Source organism: Ascaphus truei, chromosome 1 (genome assembly GCF_040206685.1).
Source record: "Ascaphus truei isolate aAscTru1 chromosome 1, aAscTru1.hap1, whole genome shotgun sequence".
Lineage (NCBI taxonomy): Eukaryota > Metazoa > Chordata > Amphibia > Anura > Ascaphidae > Ascaphus > Ascaphus truei.
Window position 1 is genome coordinate 139,230,637 of NC_134483.1, and position 22,321 is coordinate 139,252,957.

Consider the following 22,321-nt stretch of genomic DNA (forward strand, 5'->3'; position numbering starts at 1 on the left):
AAAAGAGGAGATGGAGCGCAGAGAAAGAAAATGCCAAGGTAAGATATGGGTCAATTTATTTGAACAACAATGCACAGTATTACTTACAATTAGTTTAAAACAGCATACAAGTAGAAGTTCCCACAGAGGTCTGTATATACATCTGTTTGGCACCCCCTGTCCCGACTGTAACACACTGCTTCCAAGTCTCACAGGGTCCCTGACCCGGAACCGGAAGTGTTACCAACCAAGGGTGATAGGCGGGCTCTCGAGCTCAGGCAAGGGCTATGGCAATAGCAACAGCCGCCCGTGAAATGACAGGGGGATATCAGCACTGCTGAATTAGGGAAAATTCTACCGTACTAAAAATGCACTCCTACCCAGGAGTGCAACATAAAGGTATTAAGCAACCCTCAACGCGTTTCACGCAGTATAGCGCTTCGTCAGGAGGTAATTAGGCACTACAGGAGGTGGTCCTATATAGGTCACCACCTAATTGCCCAACACAAAAACCATGTGTAAAACATAATACAAATACTTCCCAAAGGTGAATGTGACTAACAATGAACACACATATACATAAAAGGACATAAAAACATATTCCATATACATAATAATACAATATTAGCTAAAATTATCTCTAATAATAATACATATCCATCTACACTTTTAACAATGATTGAATTGATGGTTAGTACTTAAATTATGATTTAAATAGATAGCTGCCCATTTTTTATCGCTAATATACAATTTGCATGCTATTATAATTGAACCTTAAAAAACATATAATTCCTAATCCTTAGAGTCATTATTAAATTAAAATAAAATGACCGCAATATAATATCCCTATTTAAAATTATCTATACCTAAAATTCCCTAAAAAATTAATGTTAAAATCAATATATATCAAAGATGAACCGGAACATCTATATTTCATTTTTTTATATGTTTATTTAAGGAAAGGATTTAATTCTATCATCTCGTTAAGGCCACCTGGGATTTTGCTTTTCAAAGTATAAATCCAATATTGTTCTCTTTGAAGTAATTTTAGTTCCCTATTGCCTTTCCTAATATCTCTTTTTATAACCTCCAACCCTCTAAAATGTAAACCCTTTGTGTCTCCTTTGTGCTGCTCTAAAAAATGCATAGCCAAATTGTGTACCTTTCTCCCTATTTCGATATTTCTTTTTGCATTTTTTATACCCATAATATGTTCTCCAATCCGTACTTTTAGTGGGCGAATGGTTTTACCTATATAGTATTTTTTTTTTTTTACCCAGACGGGAGGCCTACCCACATACCTTTGGGGCCAATACCCCTTTCCCCCACCCCCAGTACCCACAATAAAAACAATACACAGCCCCTCAATAAACATCATTATATTTATTAAATACATAACCCACCCCCTATGCCCCCCCATAAATACATGATTTATTATTTTACATACAGGGATAATACCCCAGGCCCACGGGAGTCCCCGGTGGGCCTGACGGGTGTCCGCAGACCTCACAGTAGCCCCTTGGGTGGTTTCTACAGGTCCACGGTGCCCCCATGTGGGGCCACTGGTTCTTCCCCGCAGGTATCCCCCGTGGACACCTCCAGTCTGGTACCTGTGGAAAGTCCGAGGAGACCTCAGGTGGTCTCCAGAGGTTCTCGAAGACCAAAGGAACCACACACACACACACACACACACACACACACACACACACACACACACACACACACACACACACACACACACACACACACACACACACACACACACACACACACACACACACACACACACACACACACACACACACACACACACACACAACACAAATATACAAATAAATGGTTAAGGATTACATAAACATGTATAAATAAAAAAATGAAATCAGAATCTCAACATCAGCACATTGCAATAAAAACCAGCAGCTCATTTCATCTACGCATTAAAACACCAGCACTTTTAAAAATAAATGATAGCTCTTCTCCCAACACACCAGCACCTAGACAAATATATATCAAATCTCAAACAATTGCATTTGAGTGTGTACATGATGCAATTAATCTGTGCATCATGTAACACTATGCAAAATCAATGTTCAAAATAAAATACACTATGAACAATGTCCCTTAGCCACCAATGCCATCCACAAAATCAAATAGAAACTAAGCAACATAAATACATTTACCATCAATCAATTAATCAATTTCCTAAACCAATTACAATACAATCCAAATCAATTATACAATTCACTATTCAATTCCTAAATCCAAACCATTGCCAAAAAAAATCTAATTCAAAGTAACCACCATCATTCAAATCGAACTACCAGAAATAAACCATTAAAAATTACATGTAACTAAATAAAAATTACAGTACACACACCAATGTATAAATAAAGCTGCTAAATACATTTGAAATACATGAAAAGAACATAACATTAGCAAAACAATCATTTATTATCCCTGTATGTCTATCCATATAGATATACATAACATACAGGGGCAATAAAAGAGCATAAAAAACAATGCATTTACATCCAAACATCACATACAATACACCCATTCAGTGTCCCTGAATGTACTGTATTATATCCCTAGGGACATCGATCAATTCAGGGGCATTAAATGGAAATAAAAAAAATACACTTTAAAAAAAATCAAAAAACCTGTAAAAGTTAAAATAATATACTTTTATTATGTTTACTTACAATTAGATGGCCCACTCACAGATATCCAGGGAAACTTACTTTTGGTGTCGTGGTCAGCATCTCCAGGGGTGTGTGTGTGTGTGTTTGTTACGGATGTAATCCGCAGGGTAGGCTCACAGATCTCAGGGCTCACTTGTAGACATTTGTTTATTAAATCCCAATTTTGTTCCCTAAGCAGAGGTACCACACATTGTATCAATAGCTCTATTGATTGTCAGAGCACCTATATACTGTAGTCTATCTTATTCAGTGTCGTTGCGGTCAACAATATGTTGGCCGCACGACCAGGTCCCTCAGCACTCGCTTCCTGGAGCACAGGAGGAATGTCATCAAGGGTTTAAACACTCATAGTGTCTCTCGACATTTTAAATCTTTACATAACCAGGATCCCAAGTCAATGACTATTATGGGACTTGAGAGCATTTCTCCGTGTGCTCTAGGAGGCGATCGCTTTAAAATCCTCTGCCGACGGGAAACGTTCTGGATCCACCAGTTGGGTACTTTGACCCCTGGTGGATTGAACGAGTGTCTGGATGTTAGTACACTGGTCTGATCTCCCCCTGTGGACATACTCTCCCGGTTCCTTTAGTTTCCTCTGTATTCAATCCATCTGAATCCTTCTCAGATTTTTTTCTTATCTTGGAATCTGGCATTCTGTAATTGCTCGCATTTTCATCGATACAGCAGCGGCAGCTCTTATTCGAGCAAAAGCCGCTGGCTGTATGCGGCTGGGAAGCGGGTAGCCGCGGCGCGTGGCGGCGCACTGTGACGTCACAGTCACATGCGCGCCCGGCTTCCCCGTCTTCCCCGGCTACCCCAGGCTTCCCCGACACCCCTGGAGATAAAATTAAAGTAAGCGGGGGTGCGGGGAAGCAGAGGGGCAGAGCAGAAGCCGGGTTCGGGGTCCGGAAGGGGGGGTAAATTGCGCGCGATGAGGAGGGGGGGTGAGTGGGGGAAACGCGGCGGCGCGCGTTTATTACTGGCGGCAGCTGGGGCAGATCCCGGCATGCCGCCGGCATTTACTTTAATAAAGTATGTCGCTACTGTATATATATGTTTTTATATATATATATATATATATATATATATATATATATATATATATATATATATAGAGGTATCAGTACCGTGTTAGCTGAGCTTCAATAATCAAAAAATAAATAGATGATACCGTTCTGTGGCTAACGAAATGCTTTTATTTGTGCGAGCTTTCGAGATACACTGATCTCTTCTTCCGGCGATGTTACAATGAATGAAGCAAGGATTACTTAAAAACAGTGTCTCTTGGAATGTTATTTGTGCTGGTCCTTCCCCCGGTGTGGATGAGATTTATAGCTGGAGGTGTCAAAGGGTAACTGAAAGCAAGTGAAGAAAGAGTGTGTACACTGGCGACACACTTTATTCGAGCTCGGCTAGTCCCACGAATTCGGGTATACCCGGGTGTATTGAGGTTTGTGACTGTTTTCTGCCCGAGTGCTTTGGGTTATTTTCCAGGCAGGGATTGAAGCATTTTATTCCCGCTGGCTGCAATACTGCACAGTATATATATATATACTGCATTACAATTCATGAATTTATGCCATCTGGTAGACACGCGAAGCATTGCAGCCTATTAAATCCTAATCATTATCATTTAACAGATCAGCCGCCCGTCAGCCAGGCATGAACCCAGGCTGGGAAGGCAAACGCAACGGGGCTTGTCAGAGGTGAGGAGCGGCGCATTCCAGGTATCTGCCAGGTACATACTGGGTATTTGCTCGAATAAAGTGTGTCGGTGCAGTATGTGTATCAGTGTGAATAAAAATGAATGGAGAGCCCACAGTATAAACTGTGCTCTACACAAGGTGTGTGTGGAGTGGAGATATATATATACTGCTGCGACACACTTTATTCGAGCAAATGAACAGTTTGTACCTGGCAAATACCTGGAATGCGCCGCTGCTCACCTCTGGCATGCCGCGTTGCGTTTGCCTTCCCAGCCACGGGTCATGCCTGGCTGACGGGCGGCTGATGTGTTAAATGATAATGATCAGGATTTAATAGGCTGCAATGCTTTGCGTGTCCGCCAGATGGCATAAATTCCTGACTTGTAAAGCGCCGAATCAGTAATGTGTGGGCTTGCAGGTGTTTCGTTTAAAAAAGATACTGTACCACAGTGTGCCATTGTAACTTGGCCTTGGCCTTGAGACTGAGTTGCAAAAATTTATCAATTTAGGCTTTTCATATTAAAGAAATACAAAGACCAGTTTCGCTTACAGTACAGTATTCCCCAGAGACCCGCCCGCCATGAGTGTTCAAGTGCAGCCCGTTTTCCAAAAACCTGACAGAAGTTATGCTTATTTGATATGGGCCGCGATTAATGCAACAGAGGATAAGATGGCAACAGTTGTTCAAATGTATCAGTATTTTATCGAAAACTATGACTTTTACAAATTTTCGCCAACTCCTCATTTGTGGAAGCGTGCAATAAGGAAAAGGTTATGTAGCGACCCCTGTTTTCACCGTATTGAGCCCCAATTTGTTGGAGGGTATTGGTGTATGTCATAGGATTTTTCCCGTATCTATGATCATGGAGGCGGCAAAAGGCGAAGGGTCGTGTTAAAACCAACTAAGAAACGACAGACCCTGCCAAGCAATGCACCAGCACCAGCACCGGCACCGGCAGTGGCACCGGCTTCCGATAACGGACCCACCGTCAGTGACAACCCTGAGCCCGAGCCTGATCCTGAGGCAGAGTCGGATTTCGCGGCCAGTTTTGATGAAGCTTGCATGTACCTAAGCGATTTCCAGCCTCACCTGCTGACTACAGGTGGGCTAGTCCCGCTGCAAACTATCGACGTGGATGATGAAGAAAGCTGTACTGGCAGTGGACCGGTGCCGGCGCCAGCTGAATGGGAAATAGTATGGTGAGTACTGTATTGTTGCCGTATTATTTTGGTGGGGCTGGCTGGCTGGGTACTTCTTTAGGGGGCTGACCATTACTGTACATTAAAACTTTCATTTAGTTTTTCCTCAGAAAAGAAAACGGCTAATGGGGTGATTTCGATGGATAATATTGTGCTGTATGCTGATGTTTTCTGGCCGTACAGTATACTGTGTAATAAACCCGAAAAAATAAAACTATGCATTTATTCTACATGTTCTGTATACAGTACTGTATATGCACATACAGTACATACAGTAAATGATACTATGGCCCGGCGGGGGCGAGGTGTGTTTGCAGCAGAGAGAGATCCGCTACTCTCTCTAGTGCAAACAGCGGCACATTAAAACTTATTTTCAATACATTTTTATTCCTAGTCTAGATGTGCAGGGGGTCTCGGAAGCTGAACCACGTTGGTTTCAGGTCGGGGGACCCCCTGCTCCCCGAGATACAGACCCCTTTATGTGGTGCCGGTATCCCTCTGCGTTTAAAGGTCCTGATCACGTGACCACGACCTGTAAACCAAGCAGAGGGATACCGGCACCCCCAAAAGGGGCCTGTATCTCGGGGGGCAGGGGGTCCCCGGACCTGAAACCACAGCGGTTCTGCTCCGGAGACCCTCTGCACATGTACAGTATAAATAAAACACATATATAAATAAACACTCGTTCTTTACCTTAGCGGCTATGTGCTATGGTAACGAAGCAGCATTTCTGTATTTTTAATAATATTGTACAGTGAGCAGGGGGTTCCCTGAGCCAGAAATCTAAACTCAGGGGGCCCCCTGCTCCTGCACAATATTATTAAAAGTACAGAAATGCTGCTTCATTACCATAGCGTATAGCCGCTAAGGCAATGAAGGGGTTAACCCACCGTGCCCGCTTTATTGTGGATAGCGGGGGTGGGTGAAGGGGGTATTTGGCCCTTGGTGTGAGTTTAGGACTTGCGGGGGGGTTGCGGGTGCACTTAACCCCTTCCCGACCATAGCAGTTAATACCGCTACGGTCATGAAGGGGTTAACCACTCCCGCGACCCCCCCTGCAAGCCCAAAACAACCACCGTTGGTGCTAATACCCCCTTCATCCACCCCCACTACCCACAATAAAAAATAATCACACACAGCATCCCCGCAATAAATAAATAAATAAATAAATACAAATAAATACATTTGAAATACATTTTTATTCCTAAGTGTAGATGTGCAGGGGGTCTCGGGAGCTGAACCGCATTGGTTTCAGGTCCAGGGACCCCCTGCCCCCCGAGATACAGCCCCCTTTATGAGGTGCCGGTATCCCTCTGCGTTTAAGACCTCGATCACGTGACCGCGGCCTGTTAAACCATGCAGAGGGATACCAGCACCCCCAAAAGGGGTATGTATCTCGGGGGGCAGGGGGTCCCCGGACCTGAAACCAAAACGTTTCTGCTCCGGAGACCCTCTGCACATCTACAGTATGAATAAAACACACACATCAATAAAAAATCATTCTTTACCTTAGCGGCTATGCGCTATGGTAACGAAGCAGCATTTCTGTATTTTTAATAATATTGTACAGTGAGCAGGGGGTTCCCTGAGCCAGAAATTAATGCTCAGGAGGCCCCCTGCTCCTGCAATATATTATTAAAAATACAGAAATGCTGATTCATTACCATAGCGTATAGCCGCTAAGGTAATGAAGGGGTTAAGGCATAATAACCAATAAATACATTCAATACACTACCCACTACCCATGGCAACCTCCTCTGCTGCTGCTGTAAAACATAGAAAACAATTAACACTTTCAAAGTAATGTCCCCTAACCCCTTAATCTCCACAGCGGTTATTAACCGCTACAGTCATGAAGGGGTTAACCCACCCTCACCCACCACTCGGGACGCCTACATACCCTCCCACTCTAACCCCCCACCCCGTGAGGCCTAACCACCCTCAACCCTCACCCACTAACTACCCACAAGGCAGGCCTACCCACATACTGTTGGGGAAACCCCCCACCCCCCACCCTCAGTCCCCGCAATAAAAACAATACACAGCCCCACAATAAACATCATTATATTTATTAAATAATGTACATTACCCACCCCCTGTGCCCCCCCCATAAATACAAGATTTATCCTTTTACATACAGGGTTCATAACGCAGCCCCACGCTAGTCCCCGGTGGGCTGGCGGGGCACCTGGACAGACCTACAGTTTACCAGCAGCCTTTTTCAAACAGGTTCTGGAGGCCTGCTGGTGGATTCCGCCAGCACCATGGCCCCCAGTTGGTCACCTTGGGTCACCGTGGGCCACAGTTGGGTCCCCACGGTAGGCCCGCGGATGTCTGGGAGCCCCGGGTCAAGCCAACAGGTGTCTGCAGGGCCTCGGGTGGTTCCCTCGGGGGTCTGGGGAACTCACGGGTGCTCACTACGGGTCCGCGGTGCCCCCACAGAAGTGGGACCACACATCATCATCCCCGCACCTACGGGTCGGCGGTGCCCCCACAGAAGTGGGACCACACATCGTCATCCCCGCATGTGTCACCCGTGGAACCACCAGCCTGATACCCTTGGGATACCCGAGAATATCCGCAGGTGGTCTCCAGAGGTCCCACGCAGAACCACGGAACCAACCCTGAATGTAAAAAAACTAAACCTGGCCTATACATTCAATACATACACCCTCCCCCCAACACCTACAGTACAATAATGTGCAAAATAACTATTATCCAGATATGGATAATAGATTATTTGCCCATTATTAAAAACATTTTCTAGCATATTCAAATAAATAAAATACTACTGACCTCATCAATACGAAGTGTCCGTCGCCAGCGCCTTCCTTCTCTTGCCCACACAATACATAGACAATACCAAGCCAATACGTTGCAAGTACATTCAGATATCAATTAACCCCTTAAACACCTTATTGGATAATAACCGCAAAGGTAATTAAGGGGTTAAGCCACATTGGCCCGATACCCACCCTTCACCCATGAATTTGTACAGTGGCTTCATCATGCAACTATATATATATATACTGTATATATATATACAACGGTGGTTGTTTTGGGCTTGTTTTGGGCTTGCGGGGGGGGGGTCGCGGGAGTGGTTAACCCCTTCATGACCGTAGCGTTAACTGGTACGGTCGGGAAGGGGTTAAGTGCACCCGCAACCCCCCCGCAAGTCCTAAACTCACACCAAGGGCCAAATACCCCCTTCACCCACCCCCGCTACCCACAATAAAGCGGGCATGGTGGGTTAACCCCTTCATTGCCTTAGCGGCTATACGCTATGGTAATGAAGCAGCATTTCTGTACTTTTAATAATATTGTGCAGGAGCAGGGGGCCCCCTGAGTTTAGATTTCTGGCTCAGGGAACCCCCTGCTCACTGTACAATATTATTAAAAATACAGAAATGCTGCTTCGTTACCATAGCACATAGCCGCTAAGGTAAAGAACGAGTGTTTATTTATATATGTGTTTTATTTATACTGTACATGTGCAGAGGGTCTCCGGAGCAGAACCGCTGTGGTTTCAGGTCCGGGGACCCCCTGCCCCCCGAGATACAGGCCCCTTTTGGGGGTGCCGGTATCCCTCTGCTTGGTTTACAGGTCGCGGTCACGTGATCGGGACCTTTAAATGCAGAGGGATACCGGCACCACATAAAGGGGTCTGTATCTCGGGGAGCAGGGGGTCCCCCGACCTGAAACCAATGCGGTTCAGCTTCCGAGACCCCCTGCACATCTACACTAGGAATAAAAATGTGTTGAAAATAAGTTTTAATGTGCCGCTGTTTGCGCTGAGAGAGAGCAGCGGATCTCTCTCTGCTGCAAACACATCTCGCCCCCGCCGGCCCATAGTATCATTTACTGTATGTACTGTATGTGCTTATACAGTACTGTATACAGAACATGTAGAATAAATGCATAGTTTTATTTTTTCGGGTTTATTACACAGTATACTGTACGGCCAGAAAACATCAGCATACAGCACAATATTATCCATCGAAATCACCCCATTAACCATTTGCTTTTCTGAGGAAAAACAAAATGAAAAGTTTTAATGTACAGTAATGGTCAGCCCCCTAAAGAAGTACCCAGCCAGCCAGCCCCACCAAAATAATACGGCAACAATACAGTACTCACCATACTATTTCCCATTCAGCTGGCATCGGCACCGGTCCACTCCAGTACAGCTTTCTTCATCATCCACGTCGATAGTTTGCAGCGGGACTAGCCCACCTGTAGTCAGCAGCACATAGCCGCTAAGGTAAAGAACGAGTGTTTATTTATATATGTGTTTAATTTATACTGTACATGTGCAGAGGGTCTCCGGAGGGTCTCCGGAGCAGAACCGCTGTGGTTTCAGGTCCAGGGACCCCTTGCCCCCCGAGATACAGGCCCCTCTTGGGGGTGCCGGTATCCCTCTGCTTGGTTTACAGGTCACGGTCACGTGATCGGGACCTTTAAATGCAGAGGGATACCGGCACCTCATAAAGGAGTCTGTATCTCGGGGGGCAGGGGGTCCCCCGACCTGAAACCAGTGCGGTTCAGCTCCCGAGACCCCCTGCACATCTACACTATAAATAAAAATGTATTTAAAATAAGTTTTAATGTGCCGCTGTTTGTGCAGAGAGAGAGCAGCGGATCTCTCTCTGCTGCAAACACATCTCGCCCCCGCCGGCCCATAGTATCATTTACAGTATGTGCATATACTGTACAGTACTGTATGTGTACAGTACTGTATGTTAGGGGTTATAGGGGCTGTTGTTATACAGTATATATATATATACAGTATATATACTGCATTACAATTCATTATAGGGGACGGCTTCAAAGAGAACAGCTCGCAAGCGCCCCCGTGTGTTTTTACACGGCATTGCAGTATTGCAGCCAGCCGGAATAAAATGCTTCAATCCCTGCCGGGAAAATAACGCTATACACTCCGGCAGAAAACGATCACAAACCTCAATACACCGGAGTATATCCAAATTCACGGGACTAGCCGAGCGAGAATAAAGTGTGTCGCCACTGTATATATATATATATATATATATATATATATATATATATATATATATATATATATTTTTTTTTTTTTATTTTTATTTCCCTGACCTAGGCCCATTACCTCATTTACCACTATTTTTTGTACATGTAGTATGTTAGTTATTTACTTTACCACTATTTTCAGTACATATTATTCTGTTGTAGAATATGGTGTCAGGTTAGCTATATCCCCTTTCAATTTATTTTATTTTTCCTTATCCCCATTATCATATCATAATATATATTTCATAGTTTTGTATATTATTCATATTGTTTTGGTTATTTATAATCACAGGTTATTTAATATTTATCATTAGTTTTTTAGTTGGTGTTTATACGTTTTGAAATTACAGATTGATATGTTCTTATGTGTCATTAGACGTTATGCACTTATATTTAATGTATGTTATTATTAACATGAGTTTATTTTTCATGTGTATTTTTATTTTATTTTTATATCTCTCAATCAGCATTTTCTGAGCTTAATTACATTTTTTACTTAGTTAATTGATCATAGTCACACTGTTTAGTATTAGCCTCCTTGTTTTCTCTTTATAGTTCTGATAATCATTATTGCGGTATTTATTAGTACATTGAGTTTGCATCTATCAGCTTACTTACATTCAGCTGGATTTAGGGGTTGCTAGGACACCATGAGGGTATATATGCATAGTCCTGAATCCCTTCCACATTACCCTTTGAAAAAGTCACCTGTGTGCGACGAAACGCGTCAGGGAGCATCATCACGCATTACGTACAGACTACGTCATCACGCATGCGCAGGAACTGGCGGTTAGAGCGCGAAACAGTAATACGGCTATCCAGCTTAGGAGACATTTTCTGGGACTCCTGGGACGTTTGCTGTGTAATATCCGAGGCACCTTGGAAATCCTGACGGATCACTGCCCCTTCATCTCCATGAGATCGATGGACTCTTGATCCTACTGCAGATACCGGATGGTGGTGATATTTCACAAAACGCTTTTAATTCTTGTACCCTTGTGAGTTATATTCTTCCCCCTCCCCCTTCCCATCATTAAATGTACGGTTTTACACTATGGGGCGTGCGCTCTCTCCTCTCTCTTTTCTGTAGATTTCCAACGGATGTGGTTAATCCCCTTTGAGAGCAGCCGGAGACCCCCTTACCAGCATCACTATTGCACCATTTATTGGACATTATGAAAGGACTGGTTTTTATTTTCTTTCCCTTCTTTATTCACAGTTCCATGTTAGTATTTGGGCTTTATTAGCACTATTTATTTTATTTTTTAATAATTATTTAATTAATTTTATTAGACACTTATTCATTGATAATATGTTGGTTTATCCTCGGTATTAATTCTACATTTTATTTGATTACCATCACTTAGGCGCTGCTTTATTTTTTTTTTTTTTTTTTTTATATATATATATATATATATATATATATATATATATATATATATATATATATATATATATATATAAATGTACAAATGAATGGGGGCAGGGTGGGTTAACCCCTTAATTACTGTCGTGGTTATTATCCGCTAAGGTGATTAAGGGGTTAGGGGAAATTACATTGGCTGTTTTGATTGTTTGGTATGTTTTGCAGCACCGGAGGGACATGGGCAGGATGAAGATGAGGATGAAGATGGCCTTCATCGTGGGTGCCTGGAAAAGGTAAGTGTAATATGTATTTTCTGTATTTATTGGAATTAATGTATTTAAAATGGGCAAATGCATTATTATCCATATGTGGATAGTAGTAATTTTGCCCATTAATGTATTGTATGTGTTAGGGGGGGGATGTGTGTTGTATATTGCTATGTTTATTGGGGGCAATTGTCCACAATAAATATGCTATTGTGCCTTAACCCCTTAATTGCCTTAGTGGATAGCCACTAAGGTAATGAAGCTGCTTTAATGTATTTTTATTAATAATGTGTGGGAGCAGGGGATCCCCTGAGCTGAACCGCATTGATTTCTGCCTTAGGGACCCCCTGCTTCCCGAGTTACAGGCCCCGGTTTGGGGCATCGGTGCCAGTGTGGACGCCATCTTTATAGAGCCCACGTCGCGTCTTGTGTTTTCATACTAGTGTAAATGTGCAGTGTGTCTCCTGAGCTGAACCGCATTGGTTTCAGCCTCGGGGACCCCCTACTTCAGAAGATACAGGCCCCGTGACGCAGAAGCTTGAAAGTGCAAGGGATACCGGCACCCCATAACGGGGTCTGTATGTCCTGAAGTAGGGGGTCCACTGACCTGAAACCAATGCGGTTCAGTTCTGGAGACCCCCTGCTCAAGTAAACTATAAAATGTATTTATTTAGTTTACGATTGCCTGTAACAGCCTTGCAAGGAGATGCCAAATCTCCATGCAAATGTTACAAGCGGCATTTTTATCTCTCAGCTATCGTACGTGAAGTTTCAGTGTGCTGCAGGGGGAAAAAAAAACATGCACAATATGGCTGTTTTGAGCCCGTCCGATAGAAAATCGGCTGAAGGGCTTAGTGAATCATGCCTCCGGCTTCACTTTTTATCGGATATGCTTTTTTTTCCCAGCCTTGCGCACAAGCTCGGAGCATAGTGTATAGCCTTATAAGTCATCTAAATAGGTCATAGTGTAGTCCTTTTGTCCATCCAAGAGTCAATTAAACTCTTGCTGAAAGATGACCGAGCATTCTTTATCCCAAACAGCATAACAGTAAACTCGTACAAGCCGAATAAGTGATGAAAGCCAACCAATCTTGAGTCCAAAATGAAAGAGGTATCTGTCTGTATCCACAGCTCAGGTCCATTGTGGTCAAGTATCTCATTATGTGTCAAAGTCATACTAAAGGAGTCTGTCACTGTCTCATTGCTCAGTCGAGCCATCCGTCTTGGAAACTAAGACTACTGGGGAAGTTCAGGGTTATGGGATTTCCACACTATACAGTAGCTAGTATCTCCCAGACTTCTTTCTCAATACCCTACTGCAATTAAGTTGAGACCCAATAGGTTACCTGTCTCAGTGGTTGATAATTTCTTTTATCTACACTATCTGCGAAGACCTACTTGCCCTCATGATGATCAGTCTCCATGAGCATGTAACACTTGTTTAATCTGCTCCCGTTGAGTGACCTTGAACTATTCTGCTATCTCCACCTGTTATACTGTCTCCTCATCTTTAGCCTCCACATGGAGAACAGGGAGAGCTATGCTCTCCAAATGTTTTTGGTGGGCTCCACAAGGCCAACAGAGACCCCCTATCGTAGTAGTCTATGAGCATATTTATGTGTAAGGTTCTCCACTTCATACACTGGTTCACTATGGCAACCATATGCGGTCTAGCTCAAGCAGCTCGAAGCTTGTTCTGGTGTGTGGATGCTTATACACAAATGGGATAATCTGTAACACAGTTTTATCAGCCTCTTTTGCCTTCTACAAACAATATGAGTGCATGGAGCACATAACACACTGTAAAAGAAAAAATTACTTACTGTACATGTCCATTGTAATAGATATGTAAATAACAGAACAGAAAAACATTAATGCTTCAGGGCAAAAGTCCATTAATCAAAACACATTGAACACACATGCGCCTACATTCAATGATCTGCATGTGTATAGACAGTGTACTTTAGGATTTATTTCTCTTTTTTATTAATATAATATCATAATTATTTTCCAGAGTGGAGCGGTAAAGGAGATAGCCAGAGGAAGATGTCAATTGAAGTTTAATAACTAAAAACATTTCCAACTTTTTATTACTAACTTATTTTTTATAGTGATGTACAGAAAAGCCCGGGCGCTACCTCAAAAGATTGACTAATGGGGTGATACAATTCTAGTGATAGAACAATACAACATTAAAGGGTACTTTAAGGTCCCCTCTACTTCCGATTCTCTTCCCGCTGCTCAAACCCCAAAGAGGACCTATCCAGGATCCTTAGTGATATAGGGAAACAAACAAAAAATGGGGGAGCACAGGTTGAGGGACTATACAGACGTTTATAAAACTGCACGGTATAGAGCTGTGAGTTGAAATTTAGTAAGGTGTGCAATAACGTAAACACTTACACGGCCTTGTGTAAATGCTTTCACATCAAGGTGTCTTTACTTTAGGTGTCTTCTCTCCGGTGTTCTTTCCGCTTATACTTTTCTTCTCCTCTGTTGTGTAGTTGAGTGTTCCTGGTCTTCTCCACACGGATGATTAGCGATGTTGTCCTCAGGATTAAATGAAACGAGAACAAATAGCGTAAGGAACAATACAGGAAATAAAATGAAATATAGCTGGGGTAGACAACTGTATTAAAATCAAAAAAGCAGATGATTACTGCATCCACTCACACGGGCAAGCGTGAGTGATCTCTGGAGGGAGGTATCTTTTAAGGCACCTAACTGCAGGGCTGTCACATCCCCCACCTGCTCCTTTACACCATATAGGTAGGGAAAGAAGGGGTAATGGGGCAGAGGTTGATTTGAAATGTAACCCCGTAAGGTTAATGATAGACTCACACGGCCATGTGTGAGTATAAACTCTGATTGGTATCTCTTCTCCCCTCACTGGAACTTCAAATCCAAACCTTCAACTGGGTTTGTTGAACCACTCAAATAGTGCCTGGATCACACGATGATACACAAGGGTGCAGAGGTTGAAAAGCGTGATACTTTATTAGCAACAACGGGACAAAGTCCTAACAAAACATTTAAAAAAGCACTTAGTCAAAATGACTCAAGAGCTAGGTGTGCATAGACACAGCCAGTCCATCTGAAAATGTTTGTGCAGGATACTCAAGTGCGCAGCTAACTCTCCGCGTCCGGTTGGTCTGCTGTGCTCCTGCCTCCTGCTTCCGACGGTGGCTGTAGTGGTAAAAAAAGTCTCAGGGATACTAGCAACGCGTTTCGCCCTTCTTGGGCTTCCTCAGGAGCTAATAAAGTATCACGCTTTTCAACCTCTGCACCCTTGTGTATCATCGTGTGATCCAGGCACTATTTGAGTGGTTCAACAAACCCAGTTGAAGGTTTGAATTTGAAGTTCCAGTGAGGGGAGAAGAGATACCAATCAGAGTTTATACTCACACATGGCCGTGTGAGTCTATCATTAACCTTACGGGGTTACATTTCAAATCAACCTCCGCCCCATTACCCCTTCTTTCCCTACCTATATGGTATAAAGGAGCAGGTGGGGGATGTGACAGCCCTGCAGTTAGGTGCCTTAAAAGATACCTCCCTCCAGAGATCACTCACGCTTGCCCGTGTGAGTGGATGCAGTAATCATCTGCTTTTTTGATTTTAATACAGTTGTCTACCCCAGCTATATTTCATTTTATTTCCTGTATTGTTCCTTACGCTATTTGTTCTCGTTTCATTTAATCCTGAGGACAACATCGCTAATAATCCGTGTGGAGAAGACCAGGAACACTCAACTACACAACAGAGGAGAAGAAAAGTATAAGCGGAAAGAACACCGGAGAGAAGACACCTAAAGTAAAGACACCTTGATGTGAAAGCATTTACACAAGGCCGTGTAAGTGTTTACGTTATTGCACACCTTACTAAATTTCAACTCACAGCTCTATACCGTGCAGTTTTATAAACGTCTGTATAGTCCCTCAACCTGTGCTCCCCCATTTTTTGTTTGTTTCCCTAACTTATTTTTTAGTCATACAGTTGCAGTGCAATGGTTTGTTGCGTAGTTGGCATGGAAACTGCCAATGGCATTGTCCAGGCAACCGCCTGCCCGTGGAATCCCCACGACCAGTCTAATGGCCCATAAGGATTAACACAGTGGAGGTCTCTGTTTCTGAATGTGACTCCAGCTGTGTTATTCCTACCAGACAGCATTAGTCTGGAAGAGACACGCAATGAGAGTAGACAGAATAAGTCACTCTCTCTGCGCACCTCTAAAAGGCAATTGTGCTGGTTTATTTACATGTTAATAACATCATTGAAGCAGGGGGTCTCTGGAGCTTTAACACATTAATTTCAGCCCCGGGACCCCTTGTTTCCTGAGTTTTAGGCCTTGGTATGGGGTAACGGTATCTCCTGCATGTTTAAATGTCCTGGTCACATGATGTGGTAGAATTAAACATGCAGGGAAATACACATGCTTCAATACTATATCATTAAAATAAAATAAAAGCAGCTTCATTACCATAGTGGCTGGGCGCTAAGGTAATCAATGGGTTAAATCAAACTTCCTTGTTTGTTGGGGTAGGGGGGGTGCGTGAAGGGGGTAGTTGCCCCAGGGTGGGTGTTTAGGCATACCCGTAAGGTTGCGGGAGGGGATAACCCCTTCATTGCCTTAGTGGTTACTACTAAGAGCGTTTTTTAGAGCCATATGATTCTCCTGTATATATTTCCCGTTAGTGGCTTTGCAAAAAGCAAATTTTTACCTTTAACCATGTATAGATATTTCACTTGAAAATGTTGAATTTTTTGCATGGTCAGAAATTATTCAGCTTGATATTGATCACGCTTTATTTGAAACTTTATTGTGTGGCTATCTTGAATAGAGGAAAAAAAACATCCATTATCTAATACTTCAATTATCTAAGAGCATTTTGTTCATCGTGGTTAACCTTTTTAAATGTATGGATACAGAAAATGGATGTACTGAAAAATATCCTATTGCAAAATACAAGGGACATGATTAGGAATCTGGGACTCATATGTCTGCACTAATAAACTATTGTGACATTTTATGGAGACCAGTAGCATTCCATTTTTATACACTGATCAAGATCTAAAGGTCTATAAAATGTCAGTGTACAATACTGTAATTTATAAAGGGTGTATCCCATGAATCCTAAAAGCTGCAAGTATTTTCTTGCACTTTCAAGTTCATTTTTAGTAAAACGTATGTTTCTGCTTTATTTACTGTACTGTAAGTTAACACCTTAAGGACAAACGATGCAAATTCACCTCATACCTCGTCTCATACCGTTCAATGACTTTTTCATCTGTTGATGTAAACAAATTTAAGGCATTAAGGGTTTTTTTTCTTTTGCGATAAAAAAATTGTGTCACATATAACAAGATTTACAATGTATGGAAACAATAGTGTATTATAGGTGGGAACTTACATTAGTGCTTTGTTTTTGATTCTTAAAAAAATTGTGTTTTGGCTTTTGCCAAAATGTATTTTCTTTTAGTTTCAGTTTTGAATTTTTAACACATGAAAAATGCTTAAAATAAGTAAAATACGTATAAATCATAAATAGAATAAGGAAGCTAACAAGTGCAGGAAAGAGAATGGCGCAAACCTATAATTGATCTATTTTGGTTAAATTAGACTACAGTAACGCTAAATATTATTAGTAAAAGTAGGGCAGCCTAACTGAGTTCTGGGCACCAATCCCAGATTCTTGACTCAACAACTCACTTATGCCCATGCATGTGTCCAATAATTGCATTTGTCCAATTGATTTATTCCTCCAGTTGCCTCCACCAGTCTTGGACTGGGTCCTATGGGAGGTAAGGAGAAGTAACTGACATCTGTTTTTCCCCCAGTGTCAAAACTATCTGGAGCATAGATCATGGCATAGTCTTTGGCCCCACCATCCCTCCCTCCTTGCAAGGTGTGGACTACCAATTCACAGGCTTAGACCTATTGGGGAGGCAAAGAGAACTAGCCATGTGTGACGGAAAGGGGCCCAGTGACCAGTATCATACATGTTAATCCCAGTCTCTGGCCTTCTTTCCCTGAGGCTCATCTGGCCCCAAACTCCTAAATTACCTTTTTTTTAAATGCCCGGTAGCACCTCTCATCCTAGGTAAACTGTGCTCTTTATTCCTGTACAGTATGTAAAAAGTAATGAAAGTGTAAAAATGTGTTTTATGCCCACAATAAAGCATAGTAAAGGTCTCTGGACCTGCGGGGCTAAGAAACCCTTTGTGAACCCTGCATTGCCATAGAATTGGCTATTGCTGTGACGGAGGGGGAGGTGAGGTGCAGAGACCAGGAGAGAAAGTGACCACAGGAAAAGATCGGGCCAGGGGCCATCCACCTGAAAAACAGAGCATTTGCCGCCTTCCCAGACAGAGCAATGCCAGCCCAGCAGAGAATATACAGTAATGCCAACTGGGGGAAACCATTGCCTAGCCACCTTTGGTACAGTAGACGCTGCTCACATTTGCCCATTTGTATTTCCATCCAAAACCCTTTAACTCTCTAAGCTCTACCCTGAGCCCTGATTTGCCAATGCAGTTGAGCCCTCGTGTCTTGATTGATCCCCGAGCATCATCCACGCAAGCTCTTTTTCAATGATTTCCTATGAAGCTGGGAATCTATGAAAGGGGAACCCGATCAGCATTCTGGAGCTAATTCTGATCCTGAGGGGGATGTGAACTAGGTGGTGTGCTCTGAGGCTTTCCTGGAGACACCGGAAAATGAGGCTTGAAGCTTACCCAAACGGGAAATTCAAAAGTGCTTTTTGCTACCAGACTGTGTATTGCCAGAGAAGCGGAGAGCAGGATTTTTCATCAGGAGAATTGAAATTGCTCTGCTACATATTGCACCAGAGAGGTTTGGATGGTCGCTACCCCGCACATAGCCAGTTAGAATTCTACTGTATGACACATGTTTTAGTGAGTTTTGCTCTTATCTGTGTTCTTGTGCTTTGCTTGCTTGCTCTGGCTGGAATACAAATTCTTTTTTGAACTGCTTTGGCCTGTCTGGTGATAAGTTCTGGTCTTCCGTGACACCGTGCACTACTTTTTGCTTTCGCTTCTGATTTGGAGCTAAGCCCTAATGCCTGATACAGTTTTGGTTGAGTCGTGCTCATAAGTTTTATTTCCTCCTAAGGCCTTCCTCATTTGGGCAGTTAGACCCTATTGTGAGGTCCGAGATCTCCAGGTGCTTATTTTTATATGAAAACTGTAGAGGTAGTGGCGGAATATGGCCTTGAATTTTTCCTTCAACATTCTTTAAATCATCTGTAGATCATCTCTACACTCTCTTAGCAGAGGCTAAATCATATCAAGGTCTGGTGATGTCTGTTTTCAATATATTTTTTCAATGAAGGCCATAAGCTACTTCAGCTTCTGCAGCTACAGTACTTCAGAGAATACCATCTAAGCCACAAGTAGAGTTGTGCAAATGTTCCACCTAAATCCGAATCCAACGTGGATTTGCCAATTCTCTGATTTCCTCCGATCAGTCTTAAAAGGGTGATTCATTATTTTTTCCCTATTACTGAAAATCCACCCAACGATTTGCAAATATCCGAGTGGATTCTTTGCAATCTGCCATAATAAAGCCGAAATCGGATTTGAATACCTGAAATATCATTGTTTGTGGGGTGATGGTGGTGGTGATGATGGAGCAGGTACAGTAGGAAGAGAAGGCGGAAGATAGGATGTATGGAACCCTTGGAGGTAATATGGAAACCCAAAAAGGACTGGAAACAGAAATACGTAAAAACTGATAGGATTTATTGTTACACTAAAGGAAACGAAACTGGGAAAGCGAAATGGATTATGCAAAGTGTGCAAAGCTACATGCAAAAGACTATAGCAAAAAAGGGAACAAACAAAGACAGGGAGTAAATAGTATTAAGGGAAATAACAGGACAAACTAAACATACCTGCAAGTATTGCATGGCTAAATGTGAAAAGCAATAGTAGCAGAGGACAAATAATAAACGGGGGATATAGTGCAAAGAGAATAAAAGACAATAAACAAGAAGGTAACTGTAGATCTGCAAAACTAGGAGTCTGAATAAAAAGGAACAGGGAAAGAGACAGCGCTAGGGAACAAAGAATAACTGATTCTGATTCTGGCTCCTGATCTGCAAACAGAAAGTTGACAAACAAAGAACTAACAAACTGGGTGGGGGTTTATACCTAAACTAAGATGGCAGTTTATCTCATGGACTATTCTAGTTCTTACCAGTTATGGGCCAGAACCTGACTCTCCAGTGCACCCCTATAGGTTTATGAGTTGTACTAAGAGAGGGAATCGTGAAAGAAGAGCAGGATGAGGAGGAGCACTTCCATTGCAGTAGTGTCTCCAGTTATCTTCTAAGTAGTGTCTATTCATTATTCTCTGTGTTATTTCTTCATACTTACAAATTGTACACAAAAATTATCCAAGGGGATAAAAAAGATTCCTCTTATTGCACTCTATATTACATATTTTTTTACATACAGATATAGGACCAAATTGTCCTAGCAAAACAAATGTGCTAATATGCCAAAAAACAGTTGGATCGGTATACTAAAACCACCCCCGTGGGAACCACCCATACATACAATCCCCCACCCCCCAACACATACAGTACAATAATGTCCAAAATAACTATTATACAGATATGGATAATAGATTATTTGCCCATTATGAAACACATAAAACATGCATAAATCAAAACATGAATTCTTAATCTTAAAATCACCACATTGCATGTTTCAATAAATCCAGCAGTACTTGTAAAAATAAACCAACAAACCAGCAGCTACACAGATGTATATGAAATGTCACACAATTGCATTGAGTGTGTACATGATGCAATTAATCTGTGCATCATGTAACACTATGCAAAATATATGTAACAATAATATACACTATGAACAATGTCCCCTAACCACCAATGCCATCATGAAAATAAAATAGAAACTAAACAACATAAATACATTTACCATCAATCAATTAATCCATTTCCTAAACTAATTACAATACAATTCAAATCAATTATACAATTCCCTATTCAATTCCTAAAGCCAAACCGTTGCCAAAAGAATTCTAATTGGAAGTAACCACCATCATTCTAATCTAACTACCAGAAATAAGCCATTAAAAATAACCTGTAACTAAATACAAATTACATTATGCACACCAATGTATTAATAAAGCTGCTAAATACATTAGACATACATGAAAAGAACATAAACATTAGCAAAACAATCAATTATTATCCCTGTATGTCTATCCATATAGATAGATAAACATAACATACAGGGGCAATAATAGAGCATAAAAACAATGCATTTACATCCAAAAATCACATAGAATACACCCATTCAGTGTCCGTGAATGTATGTATATCCATAGATACATAGATACATTTATGGGCATTAAATGGGACTGAAAAAATAAAATACATGAAAAAAAAATCAGAAAAACCTGTAAAAGTAAAAAGAATAAACTTTTCTTTTGTTTACTTACCGAAATCCAGGCGACCCAGAAGCACTGGAACCAATCCACAGGTAACCATAAAATAATAAACCCTTACAATCCACAACAGAGTCTTCTTTCTTCTATTTGTAATCCTTTCCGTCAGTCTTGGGGTCTTCTTTTCTTCTTTGGGGTCTTCTCCGTCATCTTCCATCTTCTTCTGCCACGCTCTTCTTTTCTTCTTAGTAGGGGAGGTGTTCCCTCCTCGACATTGTTATGTGTGTTTTGACAGAAGTGTAGATGAGCAGGGGGTCTCCAGAGCTGAACCGCATTGGTTTCAGCCTCGGGGACCCCCTACTTCAAGAGATACAGGCCCCTTTATGGGGTGTCGGTATCCCCTGCAGAATGTAAATGACCCGGTCATGTGACCAGGACATTTACATTCTGCAGGGGATACCCGCACCTCATAACGGGGCCTGTATCTCCTGAAGTAGGGGGTCCTCGGACCTGAAACCAATGCGGTTCAGCTCAGGAGACCCCCTGCTCATGTAAACTATTATTAAAATGTATTTATTTAGTGTACGATCGCCTGTAACAGCTTTGCATGGAGATACAGAATC